The sequence below is a fragment of the Pelodiscus sinensis genome, chromosome 32, assembly GCF_052426305.1.
Source record: "Pelodiscus sinensis isolate ZL-2025 chromosome 32, ASM5242630v1, whole genome shotgun sequence".
In the NCBI taxonomy this organism is placed as follows: domain Eukaryota; kingdom Metazoa; phylum Chordata; order Testudines; family Trionychidae; genus Pelodiscus; species Pelodiscus sinensis.
This window is the reverse complement of record NC_143083.1, coordinates 6,409,430-6,423,646: the sequence shown is the minus strand read 5'-3', so window position 1 is coordinate 6,423,646 and position 14,217 is coordinate 6,409,430. Positions and strand designations below refer to the sequence as shown.

The window sequence follows — 14,217 nt, the reverse complement described above, 5'->3', positions numbered from 1 at the left end:
ATCTTATCAGATGCAATACATCATCAAAAGCCACCCAGCCAATCACAACAGAGATTCACTGCGTCCTAGCACAGAATGTAAAACAGAACCGAGACCTGAATGCAGGCACATCTCAAACCCAGTGCAGGTGCCCGCTTCGCCCAGGCTCCTCATTCTCCTGTCATGCCTGCAGAAGAGCAGCGATGAACAGGAGTCACCATATTTGGCTCCATCCCTGATTCTGACCCTTCCAAAGTGCAGGAGGACTGGAGCCTAAGTCTGGGGTGAAAGCCGCAGCAAGGCTTGGACTCCACGAAGCCCGGGTGCTGAAGTCTGGGGCTAGGAGTGACATGGCAGCATGCCCCTCAGTTTCAGAGCCTCCTGGCAAAACCACAGCCTGCCTGAGTGCCTCGAATTCCCCTCTATTTTCCTACCCAAGGACACGTGGATGTGCAATAGAGAGTGAACGTGTATCCAAGTACACAGTCACATGCACACTCCCCACAAGCACTAGGTCCCCTCTGCATGTAAACATGGAACTGCTAAAAATATCAGCAGTTACACGTTTACACAAACACACACATTTTAACATCCCTAACGTGCAGCCACAATTGCAGAATTGTTCCAAAGAATAGTCACACGAGATAGGTCAGTGACATGAGAGACCAACGTAGAGGTAATGGGTCAGGGATCATAGACACCCCCAGATTTGCTGCTTGTGAGCATGCTCGGTAACATCTGCTGCAGATGCTGCCCTCCCCCCCTATGCTGGGAAGGTCTGGTTTCTCTCTGGTCTGATGCACATACAGGTTTTACTGGTTGGATGCACATAAAAAAAATCTGAGCTCTAGGCTCTAACACACTCCATCTCCTGCAGAGCTCTAGGGCTCTGGCATGTCAGAGGAGAAGCCCGTGACCTCAGTTTGGCCACAAGAGACCTGGGTTTCACTCTCAGCTCAGTCACAGACTGTGAGATCTCACGTCCTCACTCTGTGTCCCCTCGACTACCCCATCTGGGAAATGGGAACAGCGACCCATCCTGCCTGGTTAGGGAGGGTGGATCTTTGGACGTGCTCAATGTGGGGCATAGGAGGGTCCGCAGACAGGCTGGCAGTTGTATGGACAAAGAGGAACAACTGAGGAGGATGTAAAGGGATAAAAATAAGAAACTGAAAAATGAGGCGCACTATTTGGGAGCCAGCCTTCAGGGGAATGCAGGATTGGAATCATCTCTCCAGGGAGGGCTGAGCTAAGGGAGCTCGAGCCTTATAAGGAGAAATGTTTATTTGTTTAACACACTGCAGAAGGTTTACAAGGAAAAGAGGGAGAAGGCGGGTTTTGTCTGAAGGCTGCAATACTGGCGGCTGGCAGCATGGAGCACCACACTCTGCTCCTGAGCAAAGGCGGAGCAGGGTGGGAAGCTGCAAGCCCCAGGCTATGGCCCAGACTGGCACCTGCCCGTGGGAACAGGACACGCCCTACCAGCTATTATGTACCCCACGGCCCTGGCCCAGCCGGTTCAGAGCAGGGTCCCACTAGCCCCCGATTCTGTTTCCAGCAGCAGCCAGTATTCTGAGAAAGATGCAAGAACCCTCTAGAGACCGTGCTCAGTGGGAATGTTTGTTCCTACTCCTGTCATATAACCATTGGTCTAAATCCTCAAGTCAGAAGATTTAGAGGCCACCAGCCTAGTGTGATAACTGATGTGCCCATTATCCACAGAAATGTCCATTCTTGGCCCGAATCCTGCTCTTCGCTCCTAGCCACAGTGGCAGTGAGTTCTGCTGGCCATCGGGTGGGAAAGCATTCTCTTTGATCGTTTGCTGATCTTTCAGTTTCTTTGACTAGCTCAGGCATGTCCAAAGTCCGGCCCGCGGGCCAATTGCGGCCCGTGTTCTGGTTTAATACAGGTAATTTGGCAATATCTATCTTTTATGGCCCCCAACGAATCCATATGTATTGAGATGAATACATTGTAAAATCTCAGTTAATGTCAGTTGGTCTAAATCAGTTATAAATATATTTGGACACAACATATATACTTGGTGTTATGTTCCTGTTCATATTTTTTGAACTTAAAAGTTGACAGACAACCTTTATTACCAATAATATGTAATGTACTTTACAATGTTCCTGACATATATTTCAGCTTCCTGGATTTTTTTTCATCTGGCCTTCAGATATGAAAGGCAGAGTGATTTAACACCTGTTTAGATTTGTCATCCATGTGACGAAATGAAAAGTATGCTGTTTACAATAAACTTTGCATAAAATAGTTAATTTGCATTTAATTTTAATGGTTCAAAGAATGTCAGGCAAAATGGTCGGCCCTCACGCATGTTTACTTCATCAAATCTGGCCCTCTTTGAAAAAAGTTTGGACACCCCTGGACTAGCTACTATCCCTTGTGTTATATATGGTCCAGATGGAGGGGACCAAGCATGAATTCCCTGCTCTGGGCAAGTCGTTTAGCCTCAATGATATTCTGGCTTCTAACTGCTACTGATTCCAATGGGAGTTAGGAGACTTCCATAACCTTGAGGGTCTGGGTCTTGGCCTCTGCCACTCAGCTGCCCCTCTGTAACATGGGGACTGTGACATATGTGGAGATTTCCTGCACTCGTCAGTTTTGGCATCTTCCGTGTTGAGTGTATGAACAATGCAGATGTTGATGTGTTATTGAGGGATGTCTGTAGCGCCTTTAAGGGGGAGTCAAGACTAACAGAAGCCCCAGGAAGTGCCCTGAGCTTCAAAGGACTCTAACACAATGACTCAAATGAGACTGAACTGATAGTGGAGTAAGTTTCCCAGGAAATACTTGGGAAGCCTGGAATACAGATTACCTACATCTGGGCCCCTCCTTTTGAAGCGGAACAGCCCCTCTCCAAGGTCAGAGACAACACCTATCTTCCTCCAAGAACCTGCACCCTAGATCAATGCTCCCTCTAACCCTTTCCACCCATGTGTGGAATAAAAAAATGTGCACCAAGGCATGTGTGAATGTGCACCACCAGCAGAAACACAAACCTAGCTGTGGACACACAGCTAATCAGCTGGGTGGCACTGTACACTCTCCTGAGTGGCTGCACAAGTGCCCATCTTACAGGGAACCCTGCTCCAGACCCCCACATTTCCTCCTAGAGCCTGCACCCAGAACCCCACCTGCACCTAAGTGCCCCGGAGCTCTACCCTTCACCCTTCCTGCACCAAACTCGCTCCCACAGCCTGCTCCCCAATTCCCTTCTCCAGCTGACAGCCTGCACCCACCCAGCACCCAAACACCCTGTCAGGGCCTTAGATCTCTGGGCATCCTAGGCCTTGAGGAGAACCTCCCTGCCTGTCTGTTCCTTAGCCCTGGGTTTTGCAGCGCACAGACACAAAATGGAATGGAGGAGGGCCTGCAGGGTCAGAGTGGGCTTCCGAGCCAGCAGCTGTTATGAACTTGTGACCACAGAAAAATCCCTGGGTGGGGCTGGTCAGTAGCCACAGCTTGCTGGAGCTGGGAATACATTTACTGGCATGGGTGGAGGCTCTGATTGGTTTCAGTGTTTGCTCTGTAATGCTTGGACATTGGGAATAAATGGACATGCTTAGACAGCACTGTGACTGGTGGCCTGGGGGTACCCATGCCAGTCACAGCCTGCAAAGGGCTGGTCAGGCCACAGTGCAAGCAGAAACTGGGCAGCAGAGAGAAGCAGGTCTCCACGGGCGAGAAGCATCAGCTGAGAAGCCTGGTGCCAAGAGCGGTGCCCTTGTTGGCCCATGAAGGTAGCTCTCTCCTAGTGCACAGACGTGAGATACAGATAAATACATTTCAGACTGTGACTCTGGGGATGGAACCTGGTAAGTACCTTAGAGAGAAATCTCTGACTCATAAACATGACAGTTCCTTATCCAGGGAGCTTAAAGACAAGAGCCACCAGCCCTGAGAAGAGCAGGAGTGGAGGGGGAGGAGAGAACACAGAGAAAACAATCATAACCAGGAGCAGTGTTTCCTCTAATTTTGTCCATGTGTGTGCAGAATAAGTTTTGTTCTGGGCACCAAGGTATATGGGGATGTGCACCACCATTGGAAACATCTGCTGCCAGCTGTGGGCACTCTGCTAATCAGCTGGGTGGCATTTGAGTCTCTGTAGGGAGGCCACTCAAGTGTTTGGCTTACAGGGACACTGGCAGGGAGGGGTTGCTCCCATGAATGGGTCAGACAAGAGCCTCAGCCCGGGTTGTCACTCACCCACTGCAGCTTTCTGCTCACATCAGGGCAGGGAGAAGCATCTAGATGTCTGAGCAGCTTCAGACTGGGCCAGGTGATGGAGCCTTGACTCCAAGCATTAGATCTGCCGCTCACCTGCCTCCTAGAGCTCCAAGCCAGAGCAGTGTAGGAACTAGGGATGTAATCGTACAGTCAATTAACCTAGAAGCTTTTGCTTATTGGTTAATGCTACAGACTACACATGCATTCTCCCACCCACAGTTTTTAGCAGGCTGGCCAGCAGTCCAGCTCAGTTCTGGCTTGAAATAGGTCCAGGACCTACTCCTGCTGCAGCTCTGCATTTAAAGTGTATTAGGAACCAGGGGGGCAGGCAGCCCCAACTCAGTTTTGGCTCTCACCGGGTTCGGGAGCTCAGACCCCACCCTAGACAGGGGCTGCTGCCACCCTGAGCTGCTGCCTCTTTATCGGAGGCAGCAGTACAGGGCGACTGGCTGCTGGTCCGTGAGGGGAGCTGGTTTTTAAACTGGCTCTTCTTGCAGGCCAGCTCCTGCCTGACACCCTGCACTGCTGTCTCTGGGGGCTCCTCAGGAGTGCACTGGCTGCCGGCTCTACCCCCAGGGACTATAGACTAACTGATGAGAATTCTTGAGGTTACTCGACTATTCAATTAACCGATATTTAACATCCCTACTAGGAATGCAGCAGGGCCCAGTCCACTAGACCTCCTGCTTACTAGCTGTTCAACGGCGGACACAGGCGGGCTGAGTCCTGGTGCATAACCAGGGGCCATGCCAGGGCAGTGATGTATCCTGCCTCTGCACAGCTGGGTTACTGCCCAAGGAGTCCACATCTCAGCGCTGCCCAGGGGCAGGCACTGCCCAGTGGGTGCTCCTAGATGGGGAGCATTTGCTGTCAGGGGCAGCTGCCACATCACAGCCACACCAGCTTTGGGAACGGCCAGCAGAACCAACTGGCCCCCTTGGACAGCAGCAACAGGGCTTTCAGTCCTATGGCTCTAAGCCTAGAATTACACACAACCATTACACAGCATTGACATGTGGCCTGCCAGGCCCTTGAGGGCTCTGCTACACCCATGGAGAACGTGCATCCAGAGCGGGTGGATTTCCTAGGGAAGGAATGATACCTACTGTCCGGACGGGAGGGCTGTAATCTCATGCTAATCACAACCCCCTCCCCAGCTCCTGCTTCCCACAACTGTTTCAACACCTTTCCAGACTCCACTGAAGATTTCTCAAAGCCTCTGGTCCTGCCTGGACAGTGGGGTGAGCAGCCTCCCACCTCTAGGCCAGTAGAGCCCAGATCCGCCCCCGGAGAGGAGATGGAAGGAGCAGGCCAAAGGCAGGGCTTGACCACCAGCCCTGAGAACCTTAGAGGCCGGGCTGCTGGCTCCAGCGAGAGAGCAGTGTCAGGGTGCAGCATCTGGGCAGCAGCCACCAGGGCCATGCAGCCAAGCATTACAGTGAGGGGGTGCCAGCAGGAGAAGGCACCCCCTGGGCAACACCACTGCCCTGGACAGGATCCTGGGCCAGACTCCTCCAGCCAGCAGGGGCAGATGGCATGGCCCAGGGCTACAGCAGTGGGGCAGCCCCAAACTTCTCCTTCTCACATTGCAGCCCCTGCTCCTCAGACTCAGGCTCCCAAACATGCGACAGTAGATTCTGCTCCCAGGAACAACCCCTCTTAAATCAAAGGGGCCCCTGTAGAGTTACTCTGGTGTCCCTGACAGCAGCGCCCACTGCCCCAGGCTGAGCACCCTGACTTCACAGCCAGCCCCCAATGAAGCTTCGGTTCCCTGTGTACAGAGGGCAGGCAGAGCAACCTCCCGCTGGATGCTCTGGAGCTTGGGGACCAGTGCACCCCACTGGGACCAAGGGATCCCTGCTGCCTAGCAGCCCAGCACTGCACAGCTGCTAAGTTGCTAGGCATGATCCCGCACAGCTTCATGGCCTGCCCTAGACAGCAGCCTTCCTGCATTTAGGAAACAAGCTAACAGAGAGGTCAACCAGGTCCTTTCTGGCAGAGTACAGAATGGAATCCAAGTGTCTGCCTTGTGGCTACCCTGACTTCTGGATTGACAGCACCAGATCTAACTGCCTGGCTACCCTGTCATTGGCCACCAGGGCAAGGAAGAGAAGCCTCCTTCCCCATCACCTGCCTGGCAAATAATGGTGTAACCCCTGATATGTCACCCCCCCGCCATACAGTGCTAAGGCCACATTGCATAGGAGCTGCCTTAACATCTGGTGTGCAAAGTACGCGGATGGGCCAGAGGAGGAGAGCTTACCGCTGGCGAAGACTAACCTGGCTCCCAACAGCCTCCCAGAAAAACATAGACTATTGCAGCGAGAGAGCGAGAACACGAGTAACCACCAGGATCAGGCCATTTGGTAGCACATGCAGGAAGCCCAGGTGCCCTGCACTCTGTACATCCGTCATACATTTATCCCTCTAGCGAGGGTTTATCTAGCCGTCTGAGGCTAGCACCACGGTATCTGAGCACCTGCCAGTCAGCGCTGTCTTTGTCCTGCCATGCCATGCAGGAGGCTGGGTCACAGACAGGAAGTGAGACACAGGCAGCCCACGACTTGCCCACAGTAACATGGGAAGTCTGTGGCAGAGCAGGGACTTGCACCCCCATCTCCAGAGTGCTCTGGGCCAGCCTTCCTCTGGGGGAATGAAGCCAGAAGGATTCCACATCTTGTACCGTGCCGCTGCAGGTTTGCAGGCTGATGGGATGCCAACACTCCAAGTAGCAAATTCTGATGCAGTGGGAAGGAGTTAAACACACCTAGAACCCCCATGCAGAGATGCTGCTCTGGCCCCACACCCGATGCATTTCAGAGATGGGTAAAGTCATGCCCTGGGTGAAAGTCTTGCCCTGCATTGAGCCCACGTGCAGCTTCTGTTCCTTTTCAAGGAGTCAAGCAGCACACACAGAGCACAGAGCTGGGGCTGGCCCCATGCCCAGGGCGAGCTGATTGCACCTACTGCACAGAGAAAGAGGGAAGGGAGAGATGTCCTGTGGCTGCAGAGCCCAGCCAAAGCCAGGAGAGGAGCCCTTCACACAAAGGCCCTGAATGTGGCTTGGGGTGCCCGCTGGCTCCTCACAGGCTCTGCTAGGAAGACTAGCTCACTCTCTGCTGTCCTAAGTCTGGTACCTGCTCTGGGCTGCACCTGGGGAATTGGCCGACCAGGGTTTTCCTCCCTTGAGCCCCAGGAATTGTGCAACCAGTGCTCAGGTGTGCAACCAGAAGCCCTTCAGAAACATCCCGGAGAGGAAGCTGCACTGAGTGGGCAGATCTGTGTCCTGCAGATGGCAAGTGTGAGGGACACCACTGAGCCCCAGCACAACAGGGTCCAGTTGCAGGCAATACATTCACACTGCAACACGGTCCAGTTGCAGGCAATACATTCACGCTGTTCCCCTCTGTCCATCCCCTGGCAGCCGATCCTGTGAGCTATGTGATGCAGGTCTCCAAAGGGTGACACCTTAAAATGATCCTGGCCGGCTGCTTCCCAGCCCTCGGGCCACCTCCACCAACCAGTGCAAGCAAACCGAGCGTCTGCAGCTTTGCCTCCTGTTAGCTCAGCTAAGTCAACCCAGCCCAGGAGAGCCAGCAGGGCCCAACTCCAGCACAGGGGGTGGGGGGGCCCGCTCTCCTCAGGGCTTCTGACAAATCCAATAACACATCCATCAGTGAGGGGCTTGTATGTTAAGTTCCACTTGGTGACACCTGTGCAAACCTAGCCCACCAAAGGGATGCCAGAGACCTCACATGACTGCACATTGTCAGTTACTGGGGCGGATATGAAGACTGGGGCTAGGGAGAGACAGAGCTGAGAAAGCCAGCCCCTAAGCTGCCCTCTGAGCAGCCCCCCATGCAGCAGGAATCCTGGAGGTCCAGAGGAGTGTCTACACATCACAACCCAGGGATCACTACCGGCCCCCAGCCTGCTCTAACTTATGCTGGGACAGCAGAGAAACAGGGAGCAGTAACCAACTCCCTAAAGGGCTTCCTCATCTCCGATGGCTCCAAGCACAACACAATCTGTAGGTTTTACTGGTCGTCTTCATCTGGTGTCCCCATGCTCCCTGCCCTGCCTCCGAATGGCAAATGAGCGCTGCTGTGAGTAACCTGACCACATATGGGCCTTTAGATACAGACCTGTTTCCAACCTCTTCAGGATGATTTTTAAAAGCCCCAATGGGATTTAGGGACACAAACAACATCACAAGCCAAAGGTATTTAGAAAGTTTCCTTAGGTGATTTTTAAATTTTCCATATTTCTCCAGTCTAAGTGCATTAGAGCACGCTGGGAAACCACTCAATTCCTTACACCCAGATTTTAACCCTTCTTCCTCCAGCAGACTCCAGGTTAGGCTAAGCTGCTCAGGGGCTTCGCCCCAGAGATTCAATCAAAGCAGAGGAAACGGGATACTGACAGACAGACATCTCCTGCCTCACAATTCATTACCCTGCTTCCTGCGAGAAGGGAAACAGAGAAGCAGCTCCCATCCGCCAGGAAACCTGCTCTATCCTGTGCAGGCAGCATGCCAGGAAAAACCTGCCGGGCTCCATCCCAGGCTTCCTGAAAAACTTCAGCCTATAAACAAACTGGCTGGAAGCCCATCCAGGGCTCAGACACTCTGCTTTTGAAAAAATATCCCAGATGCTAGGAGGGAGGATAAGGCAAGACCTGCATCCACATCATCTGCCCACCAGGGAGGGTGGGTTTCTCCTGGTCCAGTCTAACTTGCTCTGAACGTCTCCAGCAATGGAGATTCCACAGCCTCCCTAGGTAATTTATTCTAGTATTCAACTATCCTGATAATTAGGAAGTTTTTCCTAATGTCCAACCTAAACCTCCCTTGCTGCAATTTAAGCCCACAGCTTGTTGTCCTACCCTCAGAGGTCCAGGGGGACAATTTTTCTCCCTCCTCTTTGTAACTAGGGTTGCCAGATGGTTGAAACAAAAATACCCACCCCCCTTCCCCCCAAAAAAAAGCCAGGGAAAAAAATTAGGACTCCAAGGACTTAAGCAAAAAAAAAAAAAAAAAAAAAAAAAAAAAACACACCACACAACCATAAAACAGCATGTCCCCTTTAAGACTGAGTGCAGGGATAGGAACAGGGGAGTGGTTGAGCACTAAGACCCAGGGGAAGCATTGCTATACAATTAGTCGATAAGTGTCTCTGCAGAGCCACAGCGGGGTTAGCTCCAGAGTAGCTGACTAGGGCGTGGATTGAGTAGTCCTGGCTTGTGTCTGCTGCAGAGGCACCAGTGCTGCAGCACTGCATTTTAAATGTAGTAAGAGCTGCTGGGCGATCAGCACAAGCTGGGATTGCTCTGTGGGAACCAGTGCGAGAGGGGACTGACGAAGTCCCCAATTGCACCGTTTCCTGCTGTGCCTCTGCCTCCTCTGCCCCTCGCAGAGATGGTCCTGGGGGAGAACTGGCTTTACTTGTTCCCCCCAGCACTCCCCTTTCCACCTCTCTCTGCTAGAGGCAGAACGGGGTGGGGGGGGGAGCGACTACTCAAGTCACTAAACTATCTGATAAGCATTTGCTTATCGGATAGTCAACTAGTTGCTTACAGCCCTACCCAAGACCAGCTCCCTTTTTGAACTAACCCCATGGTATTCGGCCTTTTTCCACATGTGGATCCCTGCACAATTTCACACAAAGGTGGAAACCTTAGGCTCAGTCTGCGGCCCAGGGGAGTCCATGAACTACAGCATGAAAACGATTGAATTGGAGAGTATCTGTTAGGCCCCACACATTCCATCCTCCTACTTCCTGGTTACTGTTCTTGGCTAGCTCACTAAGGGCTTGTGGATAGTGGAAGAGTGGCCAAGAGTTAACCCTTTCTTGTATTGCTTTGGCTCACCTGGGTAAATTACTGAATGAAACGAAACCAATGTAACTAAGGAATTGGCTGGTTGGAGTACATTTGCATTAAGCATTTTCACCTGTTTATTAAATCCATGTACAGCAGATAATTGGAATGGTCTGAGTGGCCACCCGTGAATGCGCTAGGAAATGGGTGCACTCTCTCTGATGACAAGAGCAGGGCATTATGTTAATGTCAAAGCAGTTTACAAACAAATCCTGATGGAGAAACTGAGGCAGGAATCAGTGACGTCATTTGTCCAAGGTCATTCCACAGGTCAGTGGATGACCAAGCTGCCAATAGGATCTCAGCTCTCAGGAGTTGTTCTATTCACTAGGTGGCACCCCCCCCATAGTTAGGGGAGTTCAGGGAGGTGATCTACAACAGCCATATTTCACCGAAGAGGCAGCAGCCACCTCTCCTTAGTCTGTTCCGTTCTTGGACTGGATGACACGGTCAGGAACAATCTGGAGTCCGAGCAAACAGCTGAAACCACCAGGAGACAGATGTCCTGGAGCAGGATGCCAATCCATCTGCCAGCCATTTCAGTGCCGGGGGCAGAGACCTGTCCTCCCCAGGCCAGAATCCAGCCAAGCCTGTCTACAAAGAGCAGGTCCCACCCAGGGGGGAGCAGTGTCAGAGCTAAACTACGTAGCATCGGCTACCGCCATTAACCCTTCACCGGCACAGCCAAGCAAAGGGAACCAGCCAATGTCTGCATGGCAGACACTTTGGCCAGGTCCCTTCACACCATCCAGCTGCCTTTGCTGAGGAGGGGCCACATGCCTGGTCCAGCCCCAACTCTTACCCTCCTATGCTCTACCACAGCAGCAGCCAGCACCCCTGGATGCGAGACAGCCCTGTCCCACTAGGTACCCAGCGTGGCCGAGCCAGTGGGGGGGGCAGCAACGGTAGCAAGTGCACCAGGACCGTGCCCAAGGCTGGGAAAGAGCCAGGGTGAAAGCTCCTAAGTGCCAGCCCAGTGTAACGAGGCCGCTCAGCCCCCCATGCAGTTCCAAACACACCTGACATCAGCAGCGTAACGTGCACAGGGCTCACCTTTTCAGAGTGCTCCTTCCCACCGGGAACAGTCCCAGGCCAGGCTTCCCAGAGCTCAGCACCCCACCGTCTAGGCAGCTCCATGCAGCTGCAAATTTGAAAATCTGGCCCTTCCTCTCTCAGGGCGCAGACCCAGGGCCCTTCCACCACCCCCGCTGCCTCTGAGCAAGCACCCTGCTTTGAAGTGTTTCCTGGCCTTGCATGTCTCAGCAGAGATGGGCAGGCCTGTGCTCCGGCTTCCTGTGGCTCCAGGGTTTCTCAAACAGCAGGGTTAAGTCACTGCTGCTTTCCAGGCCCCACTGGAGAGGAAGCAGGGCTGTTATTTTTAGATGCAAGGATGGAAACAGAACCCCCGCCCCCTTCCCCAGCTCCCCTGGACAGAAGCAGGCACTAGCTCTGGGGCTGCGCTGCTCTTCTTTGGCCATTGAGCTCCCCTGACTTTCCAGTCCATCCCCCAGCCAGTTACAAGGGCTGGAGGTTTCTCTAGCAGCTGCCTCAGCCACTTTGCTTGATTGTAAAAGTGAAATAACTCACATTTGTGCAAAGCTCAGAAAGCAGGGCTGGCTCTAAACAGCGTCTCCCCCCCCCCTCCGCAAACCCCTCCGCGCCAGGCCTCCGAGAATGCAATGCAGCCCAGCTCCCAGAAACACGTCTGCTGTGAGTCACCATCCCAAGACCCTTACAATGGCAGGAAACAGCCATTGGGCCCGGACTATGCAATGTGTAAGCGGCCCAAGAGCCTGGGATGCAAGCAAGACATTTGGCACCCAATTAACATCCGCCCTGGTAAATGGCAAACGTGAGGGGGCATCTGCTCCTGGGGCCTGACTAAGTCAGTCGAATGACACTGGCCCAAACAGCTGTAGACCAGGCACCTTCGTCTTTATACCTCCAAATGTTCAAATGGTCACGAACCAAGGCCCGGCTCCTTTGCAGCACACTACACCTCTGGTACATCCTCTGCCACAGTGGGGCAGGAACAGAGAACTCTCCTCTGCCACACATCACAAGTCTGTAGCTGGAGAGAGTCTGTGGCCAGCTGGGGACACAGGAAAGCAGCCCTCACCCAAGATCAATCTGGAGCATTAGGGGAAGCATCTCAGTCGAGACATAAAGAACACAAGAATGGCCAGACCCAACATCCATCTAGACCAGTGTCCTGTCTGCCGACAATGGCCAATGCCAAGTGCCCCAGAGGGAATGAACAGAACGGATGATCAAGAAGTTCTCCCTTCTCTGCTGCCCATTCCCAGCTTCTGACAAACAAAGGCTAGGGACACCATCCCTGCCCACCCTGGCTAACTGCCACTGATGGACTCTCCTCATGAATTTATCTAGCTCTTTTTGACCCCTGTTAAAAGTCCTAGTCTTCACAACATCCTCTGGCAGGGAGTTCTACAGGTTGATTATGTTGCATGAAGAAACTCATAAACCAAAGGAAATCTACTACTTATTAATTTCATTTCATGACCTCTAGTTCTTGTGTAATGGGAAAAAGTAAATAACTTTTCCTTATTCATTTTCTCCATACCGGTCATGATTTTATAGACCCCAATCATATTCCCTCCCCCCCAATCTTCTCTAAGCTGAAAAGTCCCAGTTGTATTAATCACTCTTCTTATGGCACCCATTCCAAACCTCTAATCATTTTTGTTACAGAGAAGAGGGAGTCAGAGGAGGCAAGAGCATTTCTGTGAATTTCCTGTGCAGCGAATAGCTTTGCAGACACTTGACAATAAGGTAAATCCTGTGGCCATTTCTACAGCTGCAGAATCAAGCTACATATGGACGGCCCTGACCACAATGAGACCCCCCTCTACCCAGCACCTGCTTCACCTGGTCTGCAGCCCCCTGCCCCAATAGTCTCACCCTCGAGGATCCCAAAGCAGTCAGAACATCACCTCATTGCCTGTTCCACTGCACAAAGCATTTCAATGCTGGGCTATCCAGGCTACTATCCAAAAAGGGACTAGCTCCCAGGGTTACTGCCCACATCCAGCACTCCTCAGCATGGCATGTGATGAGCTGTATCTGTCCCATCCCAGGGATGACAGTAAAAGCCACTCCTGGAGCAGTACAAAGACCTAAGCAGGGAACAGTGAGTAGAAACTGTGAGCTGACACTCTCCCGGACGCCTGTCCTGCTTGCTTGTACTGGTTTCCTGCCAGGTCCAGACAGTGGCTGCACAAAGCCACCATTATCCTTGCTTTATGAAGCTCAGGTAGATGTCAGGCTGAAAGAAGCTGTTCTTGGAGTCTTGGTTTCAATCCCGGATGGAGATTTACCCTTGTCAGCCCTGGGCCACGGCCGGGAAATCTGGCTCCGCTGGCTCCACTGCACCGTCTGTTGTGAAGAAATGGGCTGTGGGCTGCCAATGTGCAATTCTAGCCTGAGTGCAGGAGCCAGGTGAATGTGGGCAAGTCTCAGCTTTATTGGTGAAGAACATTTCTAGCCCTGAGGAGAAAAGCTGGGCAGGGGATCCAGGATGGCACAAGCTGGGCAGGGGATCCAGGATGGCACAAGCTGGGCAGGGGATCCAGGATGGCACAAGCTGGGCAGGGGATCCAGGATGGCACAATCCAAAAAACTCAAAGCAAAAAATAAAAAAATAAAAATAAAAACTTTAAAATCTCATGATGCCAAAGCCAATCTTCTGACCTGAAAGCCTGACTCCATATTCCTGGACACAAGCTTAGCCATACCGGGACTGGTTCCTTTTGGCTCTGCTGGGACTGGAAAGGCTCCAGGGCAGGCACTCCCCTCAGTGGGTGTACAGGGCTTAGCACAACAAGGCCTTTGATTTCAGCTGGAACCTCAAGGGTCTAGCATAGTGCACATAATAGTGATAGTGCCCTTGACTGGACTGCTGAGTCTATGGCTGATGGCTGTAGGCTAAGCTGCACCATGCAGACTATGGAGTGAAATGCAGACGTTTCTTCTCCCCCTCACATGAGCCACAGGATAATCTCCCCTACCACTCAGATCTCACTCAGCGTTAAAAGCACACAGACAGGAGACACCAGCCAAAAATAGTGTCAGAGCTTGTTTATATC

The 14,217-nt window shown here is 52.5% G+C and overlaps 1 protein-coding gene across 6 annotated transcripts in view; it reads right to left on the bottom strand.

The window, feature by feature from the left end:
- KANK3 (KN motif and ankyrin repeat domains 3) overlaps window positions 1–14,217 on the bottom strand; it is a 55,526-nt gene that overhangs the window by 33,888 nt on the left and 7,421 nt on the right. Inside the window, exon 1 of one of the 6 annotated variants that reach the window (XM_075903129.2) lies at window positions 11,165–11,506. The exons of 4 other annotated variants lie outside the window; for them this stretch is intronic. The gene's annotated coding sequence lies outside the window, so the exon portion shown is untranslated. Of the gene's footprint in view, window positions 1–4,213; window positions 4,365–11,164; window positions 11,507–14,217 lie in introns of those variants that run through there. One more of the 6 variants, XM_075903125.2, reaches the window with a different exon arrangement.